The sequence below is a fragment of the Malaya genurostris genome, chromosome 1, assembly GCF_030247185.1.
Source record: "Malaya genurostris strain Urasoe2022 chromosome 1, Malgen_1.1, whole genome shotgun sequence".
Lineage (NCBI taxonomy): Eukaryota > Metazoa > Arthropoda > Insecta > Diptera > Culicidae > Malaya > Malaya genurostris.
In genome coordinates, this window is record NC_080570.1 from 2,174,375 (window position 1) to 2,201,314 (window position 26,940).

General features: G+C 39.8%; 1 protein-coding gene across 6 annotated transcripts in view; it reads right to left on the bottom strand.

The window, feature by feature from the left end:
- The window catches only part of LOC131429407 (nucleolysin TIAR), a 717,709-nt gene that overhangs the window by 598,280 nt on the left and 92,489 nt on the right, over nt 1-26,940 (bottom strand). The window lies entirely within an intron of this gene.

Genomic DNA, 26,940 nt, shown 5'->3' on the forward strand with positions numbered 1-26,940 from the left:
CATCACTCTCTCAGAGGCTAAATTGTGAAAAGGTACCCCATAGTAACGTAAGACGTCAAACTGAAAAACTGAAGTTTTCTTTTTGGATGCCAAATGTCTTTCATATCACGTTTTCACTCTTAACCCGTAACAACTTACCTCCACAGTCGAAGCCTACGGGCTTAAAATAGAATTCACTCTTAACCGGCAACTTCATTGTATGAATAGTGTCTTTTTATGTGCTTCCTAAAAAATCCTTCTTCGGTTAATGCCCGAGACCATTTCGCTCAATTTCCTAAGAGATAAACCCGTTTAAAAATTCAGTTAGCATCGAAAAACCATCGTTAGGAGAAACTAAAAATAATAAAGCACTCAAACTGCTTCCCAGTGTTTCAAAACGCTTCAAAGAATAAATTTTGCAGTTAAACAAACTCCAAGTTATGTTTTCTTGGTGAAATACTGTAATGTAGCCCGCCGCAAAGACAATCTTATAAAATATTCAGTACACCGGTGATTCAAAGCATTGTCAAGCACCTCTCACCGTCATGCTTTTTACACATACTCACACAAAAAACACGATCATACTGCCGAAGAAACGCATCGCCGAGTATCGATCTGATTTGTCCTTGCGTGAAAAAACGCGTAACACGAACCAACCCCCTGCGGAAACCCCTTTGGGGAGGTTGAACAACTCATTTGAATCGTTGTTCCAGAAAACAACGAACTCTCCCATCACGCGAAAAGGTTTTTCCTGAACCTTTGAATTCTTTCTTTTTTTTTCTTCCGCCTCCACGACAAGAGGATAAGTAACTACTATCTGTGTTATGACTGCCGGCTAGCTCTAGCTTCGTGGGTTGGTTGGTTTGAAGAGAGGTGGATGAGCTGCGATTGCTATTCCTTATCGTGGTTGCAGGTGTTGAAATGGTAAATATCTTTATTACCAGCCCGAGCTCACGTACGACGACGACGACGACCGCGTGGAATGGCACACTGCTATCTCTATACACGTACGTGTAGACAGGACTGAAGTCCTCCCCCTCTCCCTACTCCCCTACTTCGCTTATGCTACTCTAACTCTAACCGGTGAATGGATGAATGAAAGGATATATGGAAAATATGTGTGGAATTGTGGGTGGCGAGCAAAGGAAAGGCAAATGATGAAAAAGCCCCGGCTGATGTGTATTTTTGCAATAAAAAGCCACATTTTTAGAGGTTTTGTGTCGACCCCCGGTGCTTCGGCTAGGCAGGCAGCAGAGCCCGGCCAGTGATTTTCGCGGGTGCCTAACAAAGGAGGATTGTTTTATTATTTTTATGGGGTACTCGCGCCAGTATTCAGAGCCAGTCACACTGCACTGTGTGTACAGTTCATCCATAAAATACGAATCTGCGGTGTTAGTTTTCGACTCCGGGGACACACGCGCGCGACTGGGCTGTGTCTGACTGGAAATGGTACCATTATGGAATTTGTACGATAATATTACCATATTCATCACACAAGACGCCCACCACAGACAAGAAGCTCGGTAAGCTACAGGAACGAAAAAAAAATCCTTGGTTTCAAGCATATTTCATCGCGTGTAATTCCCAACTTGGTAGTTACATTCCAGCGTGTAGATCGCAGTCAACCAACGGCCGGGTGTGAAAAAGCTCATCGTTATACGCGGTGACACACCTTGGCATCATGGCATGCTGCGAAACAACTGAAGCATTTTCGTCACGACCCACGACCACGGTTACGGCAGCAGCGACCGTTGTAGTGACAGGTACGTAAGCACTCACATTATTTGCCACCACCATATGAACGATTCCTTATTGTTTCTATTTTCTTTTTTGTTTTATTTCCACACGTGAACCCGGGAGTAGCCGGAAGCAGCTAGGAGGCTCTGACTGAAGATGGCAAAGAACACAACAACCAATCATCCAAGCATGCCACCCTCCACCGAAGGTTTCCCAGTTATTTTCACGCTTTCAGGGTAGACGGAAAATTTTCACTGCACACAGCATATAGTGAGAATTTTACGATATCAAATTATGAACTTGGCTCGTTCCACTGTTTCGCTGTTATTATTCTTTTTCTTTTTTGGTTGGATTCTTTCTTTTATGCTCACATATTGCCACACTGACTTGGTGTTGCCGAGCTCATATTCAATATTGTTATCGTTTGTTCAATGTGTTTCTCTTTCGGGAAAATTTAGGAATGTTGCCGGACGATGTTCGAAAATATGGGTTTTTATTTAAAATCTGAAATGAATGTTTTTTCCCTTAAGATGTGATAGGATAATTTTTCTTGTCTACTTATCAGTATTAGAATTCAGCTATGCCAGGTGCGCTAGTAATAATGCGAGATTTTCAGAATGGTTACTCTATTCAAAGTAGCTACATTCGAAAACCATGCCCTTTTTTCCATATTTTCACCAAGTCACGAATACCACGTGGAAAGAACTGTTCGGCTTTTATCGTGAAGCCATTTTTTCACTAGAGAAGTGCTACTGAGCAAGCGCTTGAAACATCGATGAAAACAAATGACAGTCGAAGGGGACCAAATCTGGGAAGTGTGGCGGATGGAGCAAAAATTCTCATTAGTTCAAAAATTATGTTTTAGCCGCTTTCACTGTGCATGCGCGGGGGTGTTATCGTGCTGCAATAATGACGATGAATTGGAATCCAGAATGGCACGAGAAACAAACCAGAATGCTTCACGAAACAAGAATTTTTCGATTCTGGTTCTTTTTTTCGGGCCATACTAGATTTAAAATCATTATTCGCCGTTCGTAAGCGTTTAATATTCACAGTTTCTCTGCTTTGTGCAGCTCACTATGGTAGTTTGCTTTTGTAATTCCACTAAATGCACAGTATCGTTTTTTTTTTCGAAGCTATTAAATGTTGCAGTTGATGTCAATAGTTGGCCAGGATCGACCCATTCACAAAAATAAATCCTTTTTTCCTCCCGTCCCGATCAGGCACAGAAAACCCTATGTTTCATTCGTGCCGTGACTATCGGATCGATCGGACGTAAATTCGGCTTTCTCCAATCGCGTGGTGAATTGTTTTATTCCGTTATCAAGGTCATTCCGTATTCTATTGTTTGCATCAGTGATAATTCGAATTAATCCGTTCTCAAGGCCGACTGTGAGCTTGTGTGAAGCAGCACTGCGTGCGGTACCGTTAGCCAGCGCCAGCGCTGGGCGCCGCGTATATATCGTTGTACATTAGAAACAGTGATAAATATATATAGTGATAAAAAGAGAAACGTTTCATTGGACAGTGTAGTGAGAGACAAAAAAAAGTGCTTTTTCCTGAAAGAGGTTTTTTGCACTCTACTGGAAGGAATATTTACCCATTGCCTCGGACTGGGTATTGGCAGCCGTTCACCGTTTTGGAGCTTAAGCTAAGTAAAACTTTATTTTCTCTGTTGTTTAATACCACTTCAATTGCACCCCGAATCTGACCGCACTGACACAAGTCCGTGACATGACAGGCGATATCAAATTGCCTGACCTTCCCCTTGATGATCAGATGGATGCTTCAGATGGCAATAAATCGCGCATTAGAAGCTATCCCGATGGGCTTGCACTCTCGGCCGGACCGTATGCGGTTTACATCCGGACCAAAGCGAATGGTAAAAAATTGAACCTTCTAAAACTTTCTAATGACCTGTCCTCGCGATACAATACTGTACAAAAAATTGAAAAAGTACGCCCGGACAAGCTTAGGGTCTTGTTAGCCAGTGCAAAACAGGCTAATGAGATCGTTCAAAGTGAGAATTTCACGCGGGAGTATCGCGTATACGTACCAGCTCGCGAAGTCGAGATAGACGGCGTGATCACCGATCCGAGTCTGACTTGCGAGGACGTTCTTAAGCATGGGGCAGGCGGATTTAAAAACCCCCTACTCAAGAACGTTAAGATACTGGACTGCAAGCAATTGCGTTCAGTATCGACCGCTGAGGATGGGACTAAGTCCTATATCCCATCAGACTCGTATCGGGTGACTTTCGCTGGCTCGGCTTTGCCTAATTACGTCCTCCTGGACCGAGTTCGTTTACCTGTTCGTCTTTATGTACCGCGGGTCATGAACTGCACCAATTGCAAACAATTGGGACATACAGCATCCCATTGTTGCAATAAATCCCGGTGTATAAAGTGTGGAGGGAGTCATGCGGATAACTCCTGCAGTGGAGACAATGAAAAGTGTCTCTACTGTAAGGAGGGGCCGCATGACCTCTCTGATTGTCCCGTGTATAAATTGCGTAAGGATAAAATGAAGCGTTCACTCAAGCAACATTCCAAACGCTCATTTGCGGGAATGTTGAAATGTGCTACGCCACCTACCGAAAATCCTTACGCTTACTTGTCAACTGACGAGAGCGAATATGATGACCCCCTCGAAGGTACATCTTCGGCTGTCCCTCATAGCTCATCAATTAGAAAGAGAAGAAATAAATCCTCTCAAAAGCTCCCTAGTAAGGGTTCGAAGATGTCCTCTGATGGGTCTCGAAAAATTACAACAACTGGTAGTGATGGCAAAAAACCAGAGAAAAAAGCTCCAGGCCTTGGAAAATTAAATTCCGAGCAAGAATTTCCATCACTTCCTGGGACTTCAAAACCCCCGAAAGTCCCTAAAGATCAGTCAGAGAATTTACCAAATACTGGGTTTGTTAAATTCTCTGATATTGTGGACTGGATCATGTCTACTTTCAATATTTCTGAACCTCTTAAAAGCCTGATAATGGCTTTTATTCCTACAGTTAAAACATTCTTGAAGCAGTTGACTGCAAAATGGCCCCTTCTTTCAGCGATCGTATCCTTCGATGGCTAAGTCACCCACCGAGGTCACGGATACAATCACTGTTATACAGTGGAATTGTAGAAGTATCATCCCAAAAATAGATCCTTTCAAATTTCTAGTAAATAATCTGAAATGTGACGCATTTGCATTGTGCGAAACTTGGCTAACTTCTGAAATACCCTTAAACTTCCACGATTTTAACATTATTCGTCTGGATCGAGATGATCCCTATGGAGGAGTACTTTTAGGGATCAAAAAGTGCTATTCTTTCTATCGCATTAACCTCCCATCGATACCAGGTATTGAAGTTGTCGCATGTCATGTTACAATCAAAGGCAAGGACCTTTGCATTGCTTCCATATATATTCCACCAAGAGCCTCGGTTGGGCATCAGCGGCTCAGTGATATCATTGAGCTCCTTCCCGCACCGAAGTTGGTTTTAGGAGACTTTAACTCTCATGGTACGGGATGGGGTTGTCTTCACGACGATAACAGATCAGCTATGATCCTTGATATCTGCGACAACTTCAATATGACAATCTTGAATACGGGAGAAATGACACGAATTCCTGCACCACCAGCAAGACCAAGTGCGCTGGATTTATCCCTTTGCTCGACATCGCTACGGTTGGACTGCACGTGGAAGGTGATCCCTGATCCCCACGGTAGCGATCATCTGCCTATCGTGATTTCAATCGCCTATGGATTAAGACCATCGGAGACAATCAATGTTTCGTATGACCTCACGCGAAATATTGATTGGAAATGCTACACAAATTCGATATCTGAGAAACTAGAAACAACACAAGAACTTCCTCCGGAGGAAGAGTACACGTTTTTGGCTGGCTTGATTCTCGACACCGCGATTCAAGCTCAGACGAAACGTGTACCCGGCGTGAAAACTAACATCCGTCCTCCCAACCCGTGGTGGGACAAAGAGTGCTCGGAATTAAACGCGGAGAGAACTTCATCATTTATCGAGTTTAGGAAAAACGGAATACCTGATAATTTTAGAAACTACGCGGCATTAGACGCTAAGATGAAAAGCTTGATTAAAGCGAAGAAAAGCGGTTATTGGCGTCGATTCGTAGACGGATTATCGAGAGAAACATCAATGAGCACTCTTTGGAACACAGCCCGACGAATGCGCAACAAAAACACCACGAACGAAAGCGAGGAATATTCTAACCGCTGGATATTCGATTTCGCTAAAAAAGTATGTCCTGACTCTGCTCCGGAACAGACGATCATGCGCGTCGCCTCATCTAACAGAAACGAAACACCTTTTTCGATGGTCGAGTTCTCACTTGCGCTTTTATCGTGTAACAATAAAGCTCCGGGGTTAGACAAAATCAAATTCAACTTGTTGAAAAATTTGCCTGACTCTGCCAAAAGGCGCTTATTGAATTTATTCAATAGGCTTCTTGAGGATAATATTGTCCCACATGACTGGAGACAAGTAAGAGTTATCGCCATTCAAAAACCAGGGAAACCAGCCTCCGATCACAATTCGTATCGGCCGATTGCTATGCTTTCCTGTATCCGGAAATTGTTCGAAAAAATGATTCTGTTTCGTCTAGACAATTGGGTCGAGACTAATGGCTTACTTTCAGATACACAATTCGGCTTCCGCAGGGGCAAAGGAACGAACGATTGTCTTGCGTTGCTCTCAACCGAAATTCAAATGGCATTTGCTCGTAAAGAACAAATGGCGTCAGTTTTCCTAGACATCAAGGGGGCTTTTGATTCAGTTTCCATAAACATCCTATCTGAGAAGCTGCATCAGCAAGGTCTTTCACCAATTTTGAATAACTTTTTGTATAATCTGTTGTCCGAGAAATACATGTATTTCGCGCATGGTGATTTGTCGACAATACGATTCAGTTACATGGGTCTTCCTCAGGGCTCATGCTTAAGCCCCCTTTTATACAACTTTTACGTAAACAACATTGATGAATGTATCAACACATCTTGCACGCTAAGACAACTTGCCGACGACAGCGTTGTGTCTATTATAGGACCCAAAGCTGCCGATCTCCAAGGACCATTGCAAGATACCCTCGACAACTTGTCGACATGGGCTCTTCAAATGGGTATCGAGTTCTCTACGGAGAAAACTGAGCTGGTTGTATTTTCAAGGAAGCGAGAACCAGCACAACTACAGCTTCAACTAGGGGGTGAAACCATAGCTCAGGTCTTCACATTTAAATATCTCGGGGTCTGGTTCGATTCCAAAGGCAACTGGGGATGTCACATTAGGTATCTGAAACAAAAATGCCAGCAGAGAATCAATTTTCTTCGCACAATAACCGGAACTTGGTGGGGTGCCCACCCAGGAGACCTGATCAGGTTATACCAAACAACGATATTGTCCGTAATGGAATATGTATGCTTCTGCTTCCGATCCGCCGCGAACACCCATTTCATTAAACTGGAAAGAATTCAGTATCGTTGTTTGCGTATTGCCTTAGGTTGCATGCAGTCGACTCATACGATGAGTCTCGAAGTGCTCGCGGGCGTATTACCGTTGAAAAATCGATTCTGGGATCTCTCATATCGATTGCTTATCCGATGCGATATCTTGAATCCGATGGTGATTGAAAACTTCGAAAGGCTTGTCGAGCTCAATTCTCAGACCCGTTTTATGTCCTTGTATTTTGATTACATGGCTCAGAATATTAATCCTTCTTCGTTTGTTTCCAACCGTGCTCATTTCTTGGATACTTCTGATTCTACTGTGTTTTTCGACACATCCATGAGAGAAGAAATTCATGGAATTCAGGATCACGTGCGCCCTCAAGTGGCCCCAAATATTTTCTATAATAAATTTATAACAGTCAACTGTGAAAAGGTGTTTTACACTGACGGATCAATCATCGACAGGTCCACAGGCTTCGGCATCTTCAATCAAAACATCACCGCTTCTTACAAACTCAGTGATCCGGCTTCAGTTTACGTCGCAGAATTAGCTGCTATTCAGTACACCCTCGAGATCATTGAAACCATGCCCAAAGACCATTACTTCATTGTCACGGACAGTCTAAGTTCAATAGAAGCTCTCCGGGCAATGAAGCCAGGAAAGTATCCCCCATATTTCCTGGGGAAAATACGGGAACATTTGAGAACTTTATCTGAACGGTCTTATTTAATATCGTTAGTCTGGGTCCCTTCGCATTGTTCCATTCCGGGCAATGAAAAGGCAGACTCATTGGCTAAAGTGGGCGCATTGGAAGGTGATATTTATGAAAGACCAATCTGCTTCAATGAATTTTTCAGTATCTCTCGTCAGAAAACTCTCGAAAGTTGGCAAACTTCATGGAGCAATGGCGAACTGGGACGATGGCTGCATTCCATTATCCCTAGGGTATCGACGAAACCTTGGTTCAGGGGGATGAACGTGAGTCGCGATTTCATTCGTGTTATGTCGCGGCTCATGTCAAATCACTACACCTTCAACGCACATCTCCGGCGTGTTGGGCTTGCGGAGAGCGGTCTCTGCACCTGTGGCGACGGTTATCAGGACATCGAGCATGTCGTGTGGTCGTGCGTAGAGTATCGTGACGCCAGGTCGAAGCTACTGGAATCCCTTAGGGCCCGAGGTAGACCGCCTGAGGTTCCGGTTCGGGATGTGTTGGCGAGTCGGGATAGTTCATATATGCTTCTCATATACCAGTACCTTAAACACATTGATATACAAGTGTAATGTGTTTATCCTCGTTCAGAAAGTATAAACTCCACCTACAGGTTCGACACTAACATCCGCCCGATTCTCTCGATCCCCGTCCCTGTCCACCATCTTCATTGGAACTAACAAGATCTTTTTTTTGTCACTAACTTTTTCGTTCCCCCTTCCCTGTCTCTTCACCATCTCGATGGCAACTAATTAGATCTCTATCGTTTTCAGACATTTTGTCCCCACATCCCCTGGTTTACCCCGTTTCCACAATATTTACTTTTTTTTTTTTCTTCATCTCTTCCGTAACATCACCATCATCGTCCAGGGAAGACCGCTCCAGTCGAAAACCAGCATGCGAGCCACCCGCCAGGCCTTCGTAGCCTGGGGGTGTTTCCCGCGGACCCACACGGACCGAAGGATGCGGCCAACATGGATATTTGCAAACGCCATATGGAAGACCCTCATGCAATATCCAATTCACCGGCATTACATAATGATACTATTCTAGTTTTAATATAGTCGTAATTAAGATTAGTAAATATCCTTGGCATCTTAGAGCTTAAGCAGTGTGCCTTAAAATTATATTATAATATTGAATAAAAAAAAAAAAAACCCTATGTTTCATCAATTTTATCAGTATCTTACGAGGAAAACTGATTGAAGAAAGCTACCGCAGAGATGGAACTCGTAAACAAATTTTTAATCCACCTAGTGGTGTGATGATGCCTATCTCATATTACTTATATTTTCAAAATCATCACTAGAAGATTCTGTCGAGTTTTTTTTCAAACTTGAATAAAATCAAAAACTTTCTATAGTATAAACTATCATCACCATTTCAATTTGTAACCAATTATGTCAAGTTGATATAGATTTAAATGTGGCAACCCGGCACGCTATATAAAATTGAACCAAGCACGCTGTGTGCTAGGCGGGTGCGTTTTCTTCTTCCGTACCAGCACGTACCGATGCTCACCCGTTTTTTCATCATTTTGTATGACAGTTTGAAAGTTTTGATACTCATTGCCCTATAATTTCCGAGCCGGAAGTCGGATCTGGATGAAATTGCACAGTATCTTCTAAGACACTAAGAGCTTCAATTTGTGATAATCGGTTTAACCGTTGCTGAGAAATCGAAGTGAGTTCCGTTTTTGGAGTTGTTCTTCACTACTATCGGTGGTTTCGGAAACGGAAACCGGGGACTAGTAGTCCCGAAGTAGATTTATATATCCACTAACTTACAAGGTCTGTCAACTAGATGAATTTACCGGCAAGTTTTATAAAAATGTGCACCTCGTTTCACCATCGCTTGTGAAAAATACTCATGAAAATGAAAATTTTCACTAATCGCTCTGTAATACCGGAACCGGAAGTCGGATCTGGATCACTTTTCGAGGACTTTCTAAAGAATCTCAAGACCTTTTATTTGCATCTTAGTTTGTAAAAATCAGTTGAGAAATTTCTGAGAAAATTGATTGCACATTTTCTCATAGATTTGCACATATTGACTTGTAATTCCGAAACCGGAAGTCGGATAAAGATAAAATTCGATAACGATTTATGGGACCTTTTTTTGAATATGAGTTTGTGAAAATCGGTTCAGCCATATCTGAGAAAATCGAGAGACATTAATTGTCACATACAAACACACACACGCGCGCGCCCGGGTTCGAGTCTCGTCACTGCGGCAGCTTTTTCGCAGTTATATTCGCAAGTCATTTTTGCCTTGTACAAAAACATGAAAATATGCGTACTAACTTCTCTTAGAGCTAGCGTGATCGATTTTAACAAATTTAAATTTTAATAAATGGTCTTATGGTACTTCTCAATTTCATCCGGATCCGATTCACGATTTGATATCACTTAAAAAGGCGAAGCAGAAAACGTAAGAAAAAATCTGAATCGACATCAAAACTATTCCAATCGGTAGTCATTATGGGTAGACGGTCAAACATAGCGATTCCCGGGTTCGAGTCTCGTCACTGCGGCAGCTTTTTCGCAGTTATATTCGCAAGTCATTTTTGCCTTGTACAAAAACATGAAAATATGCGTACTAACTTCTCTTAGAGCTAGCGTGATCGATTTTAACAAATTTAAATTTTAATAAATGGTCTTATGGTACTTCTCAATTTCATCCGGATCCGATTCACGATTTGATATCACTTAAAAAGGCGAAGCAGAAAACGTAAGAAAAAATCTGAATCGACATCAAAACTATTCCAATCGGTAGTCATTATGGGTAGACGGTCAAACATAGCGATTCCGGTTACTCTTTTAAGAATCCAACAGAACTATTTTAAAGAATATCACAGTATTATATGTAATAGTATGATTGATATGAGAAAGGCATCATTACACCACTAGGTGGATTTCTCGTTAGATACTGATAAAACTTAAAACTAGTTCAAGGCAGCTTTACGTCTTAACAAGACTAACTTAACAAATCATCTTTTGTTTCATGCGGAGAAAACAAAATTTCGCTGATCGTTTATCGCTTTTTCTGCTATCCATCATTCAGTTCATGGGGAATTCATTTTCTCACCTTCTGAATTGACATTACGATCAACGTTTAATTGCTCCGCAGGTTGTAACTTCGTTCCACAATGCTTGCGATTCAGCATCTTGAAATGTTTTGGCTTGATCTGTTCATTTTTGTGACTTTTAAATGTTCCTTTTAAGCTTCGACAAAAAATCCCGCCAACCATCCCGAAATGTCGATTTACAGTTTGGCTCTTTTGTCGTGGGACTATCGAATTTACTCTTTAAAATCTCAAGTAGATATATTCGGTGAGCCACCGAAAGAAGAATCGGAAATAGTTTCGGCTTTCCTGGTACTCTTTGGTCGGTTAAGGGGGATAGGGTGCAAAATTCGCTACACAAATTCGAACACGAATCTGGAAAAAGACCATTGAAATTCTTACATTCTTAAAAATAGAAGCGAGAAGGGTTTTACAACTCGAAAGTATGAAACTTTGAGCTACTCAATTACGGAACACCTATTTTGATAAATATATCTGATTTTATGATAACTAAATCGGAGAGTTCTCTAAGGTATCAATTATCCCTTGTATCTAACAAAAAAAACCTTCCAACCTGCATCATGAATTCGAAGAATTGCTCAGCAAACGACGGTTGTTTCACGCCAAAAAAATTAAATAATTGAATACAGTTACAAAACCAATAAACCTAGTCAAATGTGACTGCAGAATTTTATACACTTTTGGGTCCTCTTCCTCTCTCAACATCCATTTTTAAGATTTAGTTCCAAGTCGATTCGTCCAAATGGAATTTGTACTCACAAGCCATTAACTATAACTGTTACCCGAACGTTTTGAAACCAACAACTATACTTGTTTGTCATCAGTTAATTGTATGATTTAAAATTGTGAAATAGTAGAATTATATCATGACTGAAAATAAAATAAAACCATTTCGATGTTGCAACTAAGACAGCAATTTGTTTTCAACTGTCATAAGCATAAGTCTCTTCTGAAGGTGTTCATAGTAGTTCTCGAGGAGCCAAACCTGACAGAGAGACCAGCAACCGAGTACCGAGCTGAGTAATTCCTTCTCTTCTTGAATTTGTGCAGTAACTCATGTGCACGGAAAAGACCCAGATACTTTAAATTTTAAGTTGGATGTATTTGAGATGTGTGTGAATACACGCAAAGTACTCGAATTCAGAGCGGCACGGCAATGCGACATAAAAAGATCGTCTGATTGTTATTTACCAGCAAGCGCCATCAGCTTAAGAAGAATTTGTGCATACTGTGCTATGAACAAAATCGCTCATTATTTTATATTCGGTACCATCCGACATGCTTTCATCGAATAATTAGAGAATATAAAAAATAATTTAATGAGGATGGTGACAATTGTTGAATTTCTTAACATATATTCTTTCTAGTGCTCGAGCATACTTTTTGGACTGGAAGAAATTGTCAAAAACAAAGAAAACAGTTAAATTCATATTTCTTTTGACTGAAGTGAGGCATATTCCGGCAAAAAGGTAATATTTCTTGAACCCGCAACATACGACCAAACGTTGTCGTGACGAAAACTTACACAAGCGTCTTCTGTCTGGTCTCATATTATGGACGTTCTCAAAAGAAACCGTAAGTTCCTAACTGGATGGCTTCGATATTTGCACGGTTTGACAAATCGTAAGCCTGACACCCATCCGAAAGCGCATGCCTTTCAAAATAGAACCTTCGATTCGTTGTCTTTACACAATTTGCTTTTCGAAGCGCTAGGCAATTAATAAAATCCCAATAAAAAAAATGCTCAGATTATGGATCTCTGTATCAAACCTTTTAGCAAAATTCAGAGTGTCAATTTTTTTTTGTGGAACACACGAGAGCAGAAAGTTACAGAGGACCACAAATTACTATGACATAGAAAATTCAATGATCAAAGTCATTCACATATTCGTTTAAATTTGAAAAACACTCAACAAATTGTTCGTGGCCATTTTGGAATTCTAGATTTAGGTTAGAAATTAATATGATATAAGTTTCAATAAATTACTTGTCAAACCCGTCTCGAAAATACAAATTATACAGCGATTGAAGAGAATATACACAAACCGAATGACGCTATCTTGAATTGTTAGAATATTACAACTGCCTTAAGTCCATTGCACTCAATCATTGAAAATATTCCGTTTTTCTAAATGTCGATTTTACACGATACGCTTTGTGCGATGGTTCGTTCAATTCATTCGGTTGAAATTTCGCGCACCTTATTTTAGCAATGAATTTCGCCTTAATGCTCGTTCATACCAAACATTTCAGAACACTTCAAGTTTGAGTTATTTGTAGCTATCGCATACTACTGAAAATTTTAACATTAATTGCTGACGATATTTCCGATGGTATGGAGAAAAAATTATGTTGTTTCGTTAATTACAACAAGAGAGTGATCCCCACTCCGTCTCTCCATTGGAAACTAACTAGATTCGCTCGCCGAGATTAACCCGGTCGTCTCTTCTTCTTTCTCTTTATCTTCCATCATGCATTCTTCGATCACTAATTAGATCTATATGCCGATTCTAACACCGTTGTTAGCCCACGCTTCTCTACCAACCCTTTTATTCTATTCCCACTTTTTTCTTCTCTCTCACCTTTTAAGCAAGAGTACTATTACTGCCATGTAATGCTTGGTGTCATCAACTAGTTATAGGGTTATAGATTTTGTTTTAATACTTAGTTTCAATGCATCTGTTGGATCATTGTAATCTGTTGATACAAATGATGAGAAGGTTTTATGCCTGCTGGAGAGAGAGAGATTGCCAAATTTCAATCTCCATCGGACTTTTCCCTGCTCCCAAATAAATAAATAAACATAAATAAATAAGAGATGATCGCGATTAAGTTCTGCCCATTCTTGTAAAGATTAAAGTAAAACGTAAGTGGTCATTAGTTTAAATTTAAAGACATGACTCTGATATGAAAGCTTTATTTTCGAATGACGAATAATTTTCTATCTATTGATTTTATTTTTAATTTCAATAGACAACTTTTTTGTTTATTCGATATATTTTATTCCACAGAAAATTCAAATTACGGAATTCAATAAATAAAAATCTGCCCTAAAAATACTGCACACCAAAAACTTTATTTTCGCCCCAGAGGTTTAACGTTAGCATGGAAAGACAGATTTTTTACAAAAAAAATCTTCCGACGCTCTCCCTATAGACTTTAAAAATCAGGGAATGTGTTATTTTCATTGCAAAATTTAACGAGGAAGAAAACTGCAGAACGAGCTTAATTACTTTTCTACAAACGTCGGATCGTTTTACAGTTTTCAAAGTTTTCTTTCCAGTTAATGATATATGAAATCCGATACAAACTGAAAACCTCGGGTGCGAAAATATAGTTTTATCGATAAAATATGTTTCAACTCTTAAAAATGAATCAAAATGAAAACTGTCCCCACATTTTAGTCGGACGTTGATTGAAATTCAAAACTTATGACATTACAAAATAGCCCCGCTATTCTCAAACCCGCCCAATTTTTCACCAAAAGTTTCCAGCACCGCACCACGCTGCACTCTGCCTGCAAAAACCTCCGGAAGGCAAACCACGGACGGACGGCTGGCTACGTGGGACGTGATGTTTAACAACGTTTCGCCTTGGTATGGAACGCCGCAAGTTCCAATCCAAGCAACCGGTATGCGTGAGTAGATTGGCTAGTAGTAGCTCGCTATGGATGTTTTTACGAAACGCAGTAGGCGCTGTTGGCAAACAAAACTGCGCTAATACAGCAGCAGAGGACCGCCGAAGTACATCCAAACGATGGTCTTCTCTGTTTGTGTGTGTGTGTGTGTGTGAATGTGTTTTATCGAAGGAATATCTTTTCGAAAATCCTGATCACGACTGGCGGACGTGTGCTTTCGAGAAACTCCCGTTCCGGGGAAAAGACTTCCCCGGCAGAAGCAGTAGATTTTTCAAGTTTGCACCAACAACCGGCTAATATAGTTAATTATTCATCAGACACAGCTCTCAGTTCCCGGCGACGACGACAACGACTACGCCAACGAAAACGACGCCACCGAAAAAAAACGGAGCGGCAAAACTTTGAGTGCCTACTTAAGCATCATTAATCGTGTTATCAAAATGAAATCTACTTTTGAAACTCCTCTCTACGCGGGCGAGATTGATATAAATGAACTCCTGATATGTCGTTTAATTTTATTTAATTTGTTACTCCCCTCCTAACCGCCCGCCGGCGCTCACGGGTTTTACCACCGTGATTCCTCTCTAAATACTGGCGGATGAAGCGGTAGTTTGATGCTATCTATCTTTTCTTGGGATGCGAATGACTGCTTCCAATGACGATGGCAACGAAATCAAAGGAAAGGGGAGCTTGTCCCAGACGCGACTAAAACAGAAATATAAACGCGACACCGGTAATTGACAGGTTCAAGAAGATTTTCTTCTTGGGAGAAAGTCAGATTTCAGGAAATTGTCATAAACGAATGGAAGGATGAATTTAATTAACGTTGAACTAGTCATACCTGGTCAACTAGAGCCACCCTAGTAGCGTAATCTTCCACCGGTTGTGATGACTTACCTGAAAAAAAAAGAAAGAAATCATTATCGAACAAACATCAAAATATTCAAACGAATGCCAAAACTAATTAATCGCATTACGAGTTCATCTCTGCCTCACCGAATCGGCAACAAGAGACAAGAACGAGTAATTCAATTACGCATTCCAGGGCGCGAAAAATTTCGCACCCGCTTTGAACCCTGTGCCTAACCCCGGAATTTTATAAATCACCGCACCGGCAACGAACGAACGAACAAATGGGTAAATAAAACTACAGAACAGAACCGCTCAGCTGTAAAATTAACCAGAAAGCTTTATTTACATTCCTTCCCATCGGCGGCGGTCGTGGCCATATGCCGTTGTGTGAAGCAGCTTTAAAGTCTCCATTCCCGATGCGATGCGGCGGTGCATCGATTTTTCTATAGATTTTCCCATCACTGTTTTCTTCCGACGTTCGACACTCGGCGGAGATTCTCTCGCGAGAGTTAGTGTTAGTAGTTAGTGAAAACAGATAGCATTCTCTCACTTGTTCACACGGCCGCAGCCTACTGCGAGGATCGACCGATTCAGTCCATTCAAACCGATCCCGAACGTTGCACAGCGAGGTGTGGTGTCATGAAAAACTTGACGGTCCCTTGGTCGGTTGGTGAAATCGATTCGTCGAAAATTGATCAAACAAAACATCATGGAAATGTGAGAAAAAAAACTTCGGAGAAAAGTGAACATCAATCCGTCCGCGAAGTGGCATAGTGTTTCTTCTGTTGGCAGCAATCGTGACGAGGGGGTAGAAAAAAAAATCCGGTCGACGGATCAAACTTCGTTCCGTTCTATGTTTGACTCATGCACGCAGCAGACACAATAGCTTGTGGAACAGGAACAAAACAAAAACCGAAAAGTAAGAAAGCAAAAAGAACGAACAAAACCGGCAACCGCAAGCTACTACTCTTCCGAGAGAGGTGTGGCCTAGCGCAGTAGCCTGCTTCGATGCGATGCTGCCAACCGAACCAATAAAGTTTTCCGCCGTCAAAGGCGGAGTTGTGGCTCACAAAAATGTGTGCGACTTTTGAGGATGCACTTGGCACGGAACTGTACCACCATTTGCAGGCAGGCACCGGCCCGAACCGACCGAGAACGGACCGAAATAGTAGTTATGGCTCTTTGGCACTGAACTGCTACCACTGTAAACCGGAAACGAGTGTGGGATGCGGAGTTCCGGATACTTGAAACCGTGTGGGAAACAACTGCGGAAATCGGGACGTACTCGGAGCTTCCCCCGGTTCAATTCTAACATGCAGTAGTCAGAAATTTGTTGGTCAGACTGATGGAGTTTTCTTCACAAAAAAAAAATTTATTTTTAATCTGTGTTAGGAATTTAATGATTTAGAATTCTGCAGTTTTAAAAATATCGATTAGAAAACTGTTTTGAAAGTCGAGGGGGAAGGCAAAGTCTGTGATTATGGTAACCCAACATAGTTCTACTGGCCATTCTTATCAGAATAAAGCGCGCTTGAATCAAGGGTGTAATTATTTTCAACAATATTTAGCGGCAGAAACTTCGCCCTCAAGGAAACTGCACTTAAACTTGTATAGCATTGATGAAATTAAACCATTTGGTTCTTTTAAAGACCAAAAAATCGATCCCTGTTTTTTTATTTAAATACTAGCGTCAGCTTAAATCGGTATAAATTGAAAACATTTTTTTTTTTTGACCCCACCTCATTTCAATGAGGTAGAAACTGGTGGATGAATCGTATTGGCAGATTGCACACTTAACAGTTCGGCTGAAAAGTTCGTATCGTTTAATAGAAACACACATTTTTTTGCTCAAATTCGTTTTTATTATTCAACATAATTGCCATCAGAGGCGATACAGCGATTATAGCGATCTTCCAACTTTTCGATACCATTTTTGTAGTACGATTTGTCCTTTGCCTCAAAATAGGCCTCAGTTTCAGCGATTACCTCTTCATTGCTTCTAAATTTTTTACCAGCGAGCATTCTCTTGAGGTCTGAGAGCAGGAAAAAGTCACTGGGGGCCAAATCTGGAGAATATGAGGTGGATGAGGGAGCAATTCGAAGCCCAATTCGTTCAATTTCAGCATGGTTTTAATCGACTTGTGACACGGTGCATTGTCTTGATGAAACAAAACTTTTTTCTTCTTCAAATGAGGCCGTTTTTTTAAATTCCGTCCTTCAAACGCTCTAATAACGCTATATAATAGTCACTGTTGATGGTTTTTCCCTTTTCAAGGTAGTCGATGAAAATTATACCATGCGAATCCCAAAATACAGACGCCATAACCTTACCGGCCGATTGTTGAGTCTTTCCACGCTTTGGGTTCGGTTCATCGCGTGCAGTCCACTCAGCTGACTGTCGATTGGACTCCGGAGTAAAGTGATGGAGCCATGTTTCGTCCATTGTTATATATCGACGAAAAAAATCGGTTTTATTTCGATATAACAGCTCCAAACACTTCTCAGAATCATCAATTCGTTGTTGTTTTTGATCGATTGTGAGCTCACGCGGCACCCATTTTGCACAAAGCTTTCTCATATCCAAATATTCGTGAATAATATGTCCAACTCGTTCCTTTGATATCTTTAGGGTGTGAGCTATCTCGATCAACTTCACTTTACGATAATTGAAAATCATTTTGTGAATTTTTTTCACGTTTTCATCGGTAACAGCCTCTTTTGGACGTCCACTGCGTTCATCGTCTTCGGTGCTCATATGACCAGTACGAAATTTTGCAAATCACTTACGAATTGTTGCTTCGCCCGGTGCAGAGTCTGGATAACACTCATCAAGCCATTTTTTGGTATCGGCGGCACTTTTTTCATCAAAAAGTAGTGTTTCATCAACACACGAAATTCCTTTTTTTCCATTTTTTTCACAATAACAAAAGTAGCTTTCCTCAAAATGCAATATCTCACAAACTAATAATCAGACAGCTGTCAAATTTATACACGTATCTTTTGAAGGTTGGTACTAACTGAAAATGGTATGGATTTAATTCTAGTGGCGCCCTCTCATAGAAACGATACGAACTTTTCAGCCGATCTGTTAACTTGCATTCTGCTAACAGGTGGGACTGTATGAATTTAAATGCACCTGTGTGCTTCTGTGGCTCAGTCGATTAACATACGTACATGCGATCCAATGATTCTCGGTTCAAGTCGCGGCGGTTGCTATCAATATTTTTTCTTTTATTTCAACGAATTTCATGTCATGGAGTTTAGACACAATATTAAATGTTCTTCCACGTGAATTTACGTGAACTGTGACGCTCCATTTATGTGCATCTCATAACATGTAAAATCACAGGGATTTTTTTTTTTAATGGGAATGGCATGAAAATGTTGGCGGACCGATGGATCAAGTGTATCGCTCTAGATGAAGATTATACTAAAGAATAAAAAAGTGAAAAATCGACTTTTTCTTTGTTAGACCCGGGACTTCTCATTCCATGTAGTAGCACAGAGTCACAATAATAAAGACTAATTCATAATACGTTCCAATAAAATGGTAAAATTAACGACTTTTCTAAAAAATTTGACGGGAGTGAAAATTTTCCACGTCCGAAGCGCATATGAGCATCAACTTAGCGAGGCACCTCTCGCCGATGATAACGCAAATAGGTGAATAATTTGTTGCTATTTTTTTTTAATTAGTTATGGTAATTTTGAATTTGTTGCTCATTATTTTAGTACTTCGCTAAGTTCTTATAAAGTTAGTGAAGTACTCAAAAATATAAAAAAAAATGATCAAAAAATTCAAAATTACCGTATTTAATTAGCAACAAATTATTCTGCAGGCTTCGATTTGTTTTGAATCATATTTGGGAAGAGGGGCTTCGCTAACTTCATATGAACTTAGCGAACTACTCAAAAACATTTTAAAAAATTGAGCAACAAATTTAAAATTACCGTAACTAATTAGAAACAAATTTTTTTTTTCTCCATAAATACGTTTATTTCTTAAGGCAGTTTACATAAGTTTTTCTTCGCCGTAGCATCACTTTTACATAATATTCTTATCCTAATTTAATTCTAACATAGTCACAACGTTTTGAATTTATTAAAACATATTCTCTTATAGCTTAAATATCATCTTAGGTAACTCGTCATTAATTATGAAATCTACTCGGAAATATTATTTGAACCAAACGATTAACTTCTATAAATTATAAAATAAGCTGTTATTTTCAGACATTTTGTTGATAATTTCATAAACTGTTTCGAGTTTGTTTGTATCATTACATAATTTTTATTCTAATTTAGCTATTGGTTGAACTCATGGACGCAACTGGGATCAGAACTAAGTCTTAAAAGGGGCCTTTATTAAATTGAAACTCCAATTTTCTTTATGAAATGATAAATAAGTTTCATGTATGAAAGGTCACGACAAGCAAGAATGTCTCGAACTGGGATATTGGATAGTCTACCTTGGGTATGCAAAGAATTTATTAGTTGAGATCTGACATCACGATACTCCACGCATGTCCAAACGACATGATCAATATCCCGATAACCTTCTCCGCAAGCACAATGATTAGTCTCGGAGAGCCCAATTCGAAGGAGATGTGCATCTAACGTGTAGTGATTGGACATGAGTCTGGACATCACACGAATGAAATCCCTACTCACATCCAGTCCCCTGAACCATGCCTTTGTCGATATTTTCGGAATAATTGAGTGCATCCACCGACCCAGATCATCTTTATCCCAAGAAGCTTGCCAGCTGGCAAGTGTTCTTTGGCGAGACGAGCTATAGAATTCGTTGAAAGCAATCGGTCGCTCATAAATTTCACCCTCAATAGCACCACGTTTGGCTAAAATATCGGCTCTTTCATTGCCAGGAATGGAGCAATGAGCCGGGACCCAGACTATAGTGATTAGATAATTATTGTTCAATATGTCGTTCAGGCAATTAGAAACAAATTAACAGCAAATTATTCACCTATTTGCGTTATCATCGGCGAGAGGTGCCTCGCTAAGTTCATGCTCATGAAGCGCACGCCTACTGCGTTCGTTTTCCGAGAGCAAACCTGCGAACCTCAACGGCAAAAAATAGATTTTCTAAAAGCAAAAAAAAATATTTTAACTGTTACAGTGTGCATTTTAAAACTTTAGCTTGGATAAAAAAAAGACAATATTCGCTCAATGAGAAGAGTTCCTGAGGGATTGTCATTCCCGAAAATTTGCTTTTGGGAGGTCCAAATTCAATCAAATGTGCGTGTGCACAAAGACTTCTGACTCATTTTTTTCAGTACTTCGCTTCGATTTGTTTTGAAGCATATGTGGGGAGAGGGGCTTTGCTAACTTCATATGAACTTAGCAAAGTACTAAAAAAATCGTCAACGAATGAGAGCATGAAACGTTTACGGTGAAGCTGAGATCGTTGAGATAGAATAAAAATATAAACAGTCCTAAATGACTTCCTTGTGGCACTCCAGAACTAACAGCAAATGGTATTTGTATCGTGCTTCCTAATTTAATTAACTTCAGGTTATAATTTAGTTTCAGAATGTAGTCTCAGATTAACTATAAGAAAAATCTATTCTAGTTTCTGAAACTGGTTTCTTGACTAGATTTTGGAACTTCTTTTCATTCCGAATTTACATCCAGAATTTTGGTTCAGGTTTTTTATTTCAAAATTCTGGAACAAAATTTAGGATATGAATTCCAGAACTAGATGGTAGATCTGAATTTTGGAACTGCCTTCCAAAATAGAATTTAATTCCTGAATTCAGTTTCAGAACTGAATTACTAAATTCAGTTTCATTTCCTGAATTCAGAAATGGAATTCTGAAGCTAGATTTCGGAACAGAATTCAGTTCCTTTATTCAGGTTAGAAATTCAAGTTCAAAATTTAGTTCTAGAGCTTCTGGATACTGAAAATGAGTTCATTTTCATAATTCTAAAACTAAATTGTTTATCTGAACTTCGAACCTGACTCCGATTTTGCAACTAAACACTGAGCTGTTTCTTATTTCAAATTTAGTTCTAGAACTCAGTTTCCATTCCTGAGCCCTGATCCAGAATTTTGTTTCTGGTTTAAATAAATAAATGATGACAAAAAGTACTGAACAGTTGTAAACAACGGAGAAATTCCGCAAATCGGTTCTTTTTAGAACCGTTGAAATATTCGCAAAGAATTATGCAAAGTTGTTCTCTATTGAGTATGTAAATCCACAAATGGTTGCTGTATTTTTACCTTTCTGATACAGAAACTGTGAAAATCGATTGTTTAACCGAGGCATCGGTAGGGCCAAGTGTCATAGACCATTCGACTCAGTTCATCGAGTACTGTATGCCCGATTTTCACGATTCAAACGAAAGGTTTTGTATTCCCATACATACATTCTTGATTTTTTTTTGGATCTGACTTGATGAAAAAAACAATCATAACTGTTCAGTTGTAGCTAATATTGAAAAACTTAGTTGAGCACCGGAATTAGTTTGTCAACTCTTTGGAAGACAACACTCTCGTAGAACTGCTCACAGAAAAAGTTTGAACAAAAGAAGTGATTTTTTAGAGACACCCTAGTTTTACTTCGGAAAAAATTATTTAACTAGATCAAACAAAAAGCTAGGAAAGTAGCTTTTTCAGCAAAGTTTCTCAACATCAAATTTCCAACAACTTTGCGGTGAAGCGCAACAATTTTCAAATTCAATGAAGAAAGTTAGACTCCAGATTTTAATCCAAACATGCACCACCCTAATGGTCTTTCACATAAAACGGAAGCGCCAGTTGATTGTAACCAACACCAACCACAAAAAAAATTAATAACGATAATGTTTTCGACACACCAATTTTCCGTTTAGGACCACTGTGCACTGCGTAAAAGGTTATGCCAGAACCTCACTTTTAATTTATTATGGCAAGGTTTTCTTAGATTTCAATAGTAGTAGCCTGTAAATGTTTCTGTCAACGAACGCAACCTACTAAACATCGCAGCATGCGTCGTTTCCAGCCTGTTCTTTTTAACAACAAACCGCTATAAATTTCGTTCGAGAAAAAAAGGCGACTTTGTTTTTCTGCCAGAACAGACAAAATTCCATGACTGTATTTAAGAACTGTTGTGAAACAAACAAAAACAGATGCGTTTGAGTGAATTTCAAGTGCTTCCGGAATATTACAATATTACAGAATAACGACAAAAACTTGCTAAATTATCGCCAGTTCAACGTGAATCAAACATAAATCCGATTCCTTCACCCTAGAGCCCAGCATCGTTACTGTAAAATGAGGGAAAAAAACGAACTCCCCACGGGCGCCAATTTAGCAGATACAAATCTTTGACAAGAGTCGCCGAAAAAAAACACTGGAACTGGAAAAATCCAGGGTCCCAGTGTGCACCCACAATCGAAAAGACGAGGTTATCTGCCCGCCTTAATTTGATTGTAATTGTTTAACAGCAATATTTCAAACAGGATTTCCGCCAGTCCTGCGACGAAAAACTGTCCACTGAACCCAACCCTAGTAGCAAGGCCCAACGGTCCCTTTATCCAATGACGGGGGGTTCTGGTTTTTGTCGTTGTTCCGATTCTGTTTTTTTTCACTTGTTTTGGTGTGCGAAGCAGGACAAAAACTTTACCGATGCAGAACCTTTCCCGGTTGACGATCAACCCTTGGCGCAACCGCCACCGCAAAAGACGGAAGAAAGAGTTTTCACCAGAAAGGCAAAAAAAAGAACGAACAAACGGTTCAAACCGGCCCCGGTGCGAAAGGGCGCGCCTAACAAATGGATATAAATAGCACCTTTTTTTCCCGCAGCTTCTTCCGCAGTATGTCCTCATCTCGTTTGCATATCGTTTTTTGCGCACTTCTAATGAGACTTTTATAAATAAATGACTCGCCTGGCGAAGGAAAATTTTCACTTTCGGACGGTTCCCTTTCCCTTCTCGCGGGTCCACCTGATTTTCTATACGACATTTGCTGAAGCTGGTAGATTTTTTCAGTTCGCACCCACTTTTTAGCACTTTTCCACTTGGTCAGATAGAACAACGGAAAAGATTCCAACTGTGTCGGTGCTTACTTCACTTATCTTTGGATTTTTTTCCCTCCTTTCTTCACTCGCTCGTCCTGCACCTCTATTTTAGATTAAATCCTCCGGTGCTGCATGGCCACCGGAGTAAAAAAAGGGAGCCAAGTTTTCATCCCCGACGACGACGACGACGGTCCAGCCGAGTGCAGCAAGGCGTTAAATATTTCAGGATTATGTTAATTTTGCAATGTCTCGGAAATTTCCCGCTTGGCATTACCCGAAACCATCCTGCCAAGTCTGTCCATCCAACCAACGTTTGGCTGGCCGTTTTGGGTTGGCCACGGTCGCACTCTCCAACTCAACAATGTTATCAAAAATTGCGCTCCTTGTCAAGGGCAGATTTCGGGTGTTGTAATGAGCGTTCGCCAGACACAGCATCCCAACGCGAACGAACGAACGAACGACCGGCAGTCAAATTAGAGGCTGTTGTTGCTTGTTGAATGGCTTTTTGGTGGTTTTCACAACTGGGAACATAGCGTGGGAGGAGAAATCCGGCTGGTATGGTTGAGGTCTCACCCAAAAACGCCTTTAAATACTTTAAGATTACTCAACTGTTTGAACGTCGGCAGATGGAGATATGCTTCTAGTATGGAAAGACTGAAGAATGACATTTTAAAATGTTATTTACCAGGAGTTCCCTTCTCAAATCTTAAAAAAAAAACGTTTCCATTGGATTCCAGAAAGTAAATTTCTTCAAACTTTTAGATCGAACTAACCTGTCACAATCCGGTTGGCAGTTTCCGCGGGTGATAGCATCACACAAAAAAACCATTTTTGGAACCACACTTAACGTCGTTTTCACTTGAAGCTAAACCCAATCCAGTTCCGATCTCAACTACAGTCGTTGGGATCGGAACTTAGGTGAGTTTCCGTTCCAAATGAAAACGACTCTCGCACTCATTTGCTTTGAAAAACCTAACAGCTTTACTCACTTTCCGCCGGATTGATTGGGACGGAAAACAACACATTTAGGGCCATATTTTTCTTCAACTTTTTCACTATTAAACACCATGAGAACAACACACATTTGTCACCGCCTACTTGGCGGATTCAAATATGAAAATGCCAACTTTTAGCAGTAGCCATTTTCTGCAAAGAAGCACGCGGAACGCGAGAAGCCGAAACCTTCGTAATTTTTTTCTTTTCTCGGGAAATTTCCGAACAATAAAACCGAAATACCGAAAAAAATTTCAATGGAAACTTTTATCCATTTAAAATATTTTATAAAACAATCACGACTGATGGAAAACCAAGCAAGCGACGCACCGAACGTGTTCGAACCTGTTTAAACTGACGCCAAGATCCCGTCATTAGCAGCCCTTACACGTGACAATATTATTGTCAATCCAAAGTATTGTCAATACCGTCAATCCAATTGACTTGGTAACTTGAGTCCGCATTTTTCGAGAAAATCAAGCGTTTGGAGCTTCAAATATTGCAAATGAACATTGAAATATTGAGAGATGAGTTCATTGCACATATTTGGCAGTTTCCTCTCTGGAGAGAAAGTATTGTCGGATTGATGAGCAGTTTTGATTTCTTGACAATATTTTCGTCAATCCAATAGCGGCCCTTACACGATCATTAAAAGTGTCATTACTAAAAAGTAATGGCACTTTTAATGATCGTGTAAGGTCTACGAGTTCAGTAATGACACGAGTAATGATGGAATTCCGGATTTTCCATCATTACCAACATTATTTCTTCTTCTTATTTTTTTTGTGGAAGTGCTGAATATCTTTAGAACTATACGCGAAAAAATGGCAAAGTGTAGTTTTAAATTGTTAATATTTCATAAACCTTAACGTTTCAATGGCAAATCAAATTTATTTTCAGCTAAACGAAAATAAAAATATTGCTATTGCTATTGCTGGAGTAGTTACAAATACTCATCATTAATAATGAACGTGTAATGCTAAAAAGTAATGATGTACAGTAATGCAGTAATGACGAGCGTTTGAACAGAAGTGTCATTACTTAGTAATGACACTTTTAATGATCGTGTAAGGGCCGCTAATGAAGTTTCCACTACACGATCAAAAGTATTGTCAATACTCCTTGTATTGACAATAATATTGTCTCGTGTAAGGGCAGCTATTCGAACGGTATTTTTTTTCGAGCCCGCACTCCACAGCAGCGATACCAGATAGTAGTAGTGTCATTTCCATAGATTGGAATTTTTCTCGAAAGCGCTCACGGTGAAAAGCTTTTTTGTTTTTGTTCGCCAGACAAAACTTGTTTCCGTAGTGCTCCGTTGATATATTTTAATTTCTGTAGATTTCCGTAGAAAAAATCCAATTTCCGTAGACGGATCCGTAGATGCGTAAAAAATGTTCGAATCCGTAGAAATACGGAGATTTCCGTAGATCTGACATCGCTGCTCCACAGTCGTTGCCGCGTCACACCGATGTAAAACGATCGAACGGTTTTCAAAAGTACTACACGGAGAAAAATGGGACTAATTTGATATAACTAACTATAGGATTGAAACTCAAACTTGAATTGTGGATTTGAAATTGACAGAAATTTACCTAACTGTTTTTTCAATTCACTTTATCAAAAAAAAAATTATTTTCCAAGTTGTCCCAAACAAAAACGAGGTTAGACGCTAGTCATTCCCAATGAAATCAACCTTAAATATCAGTTGTAATCATCGCAAATATTAAACAACCTAAGTTTTCAGTTAGATAAATTTATGCTTCTTTTTTTCACAAACCTGTAGGCAGCTAGTAGGACTGCTGTGTTTGATATTGAAAATTTTCATTGATTTGTGGCTCAGATCACTTGAATTTTAGCTAGAATTTTTATAACATAAGTTTCACAAAGACTACTTCACATTTGAATCTAAGGCTGTGAACCATTTCACGGTTATTTCTAACTTTTGGTTAAAATCTGACACTTGAGTGGTTATTTGGTGTCAAGTAGTTAAATTTGACTAAAACTGTGGCCCATTTCAAAATTTGACGGACGGAAAGTCATTTGGGTTTATTTTCCACTGGAAATAATTTCAACTAAAGAATTAATATTAGAATTTTCATTGCGAGATTTTTTTCAGTGTTGGAAAATAACTAGCGATCTGTCAAAAATAACCATGCTCTCGAGCAGGGTTATTTTTGACAACATCAAATTAACCACTCGAATGTCAGATTTTAACCAAAAGTTAAAATTAACCGCGGAATGGTTCACAGCCTAAGTCTGTGAAAATCGGTAGGGCCATCTCTGAAAAAAAACGATAGGAGTTTCATTTTGAAGTTTTCGGTCATTATTTCCAGACTTTCGAGACCGCTGAAGCTGAAGCCGGTAACAATAACCTACAAATGAAAATAGTTTCCTGCTCAATTTATAACAATTTTTATGTTTGTTGCTTCATTGTTTTATGCGACGGTTTAAAAT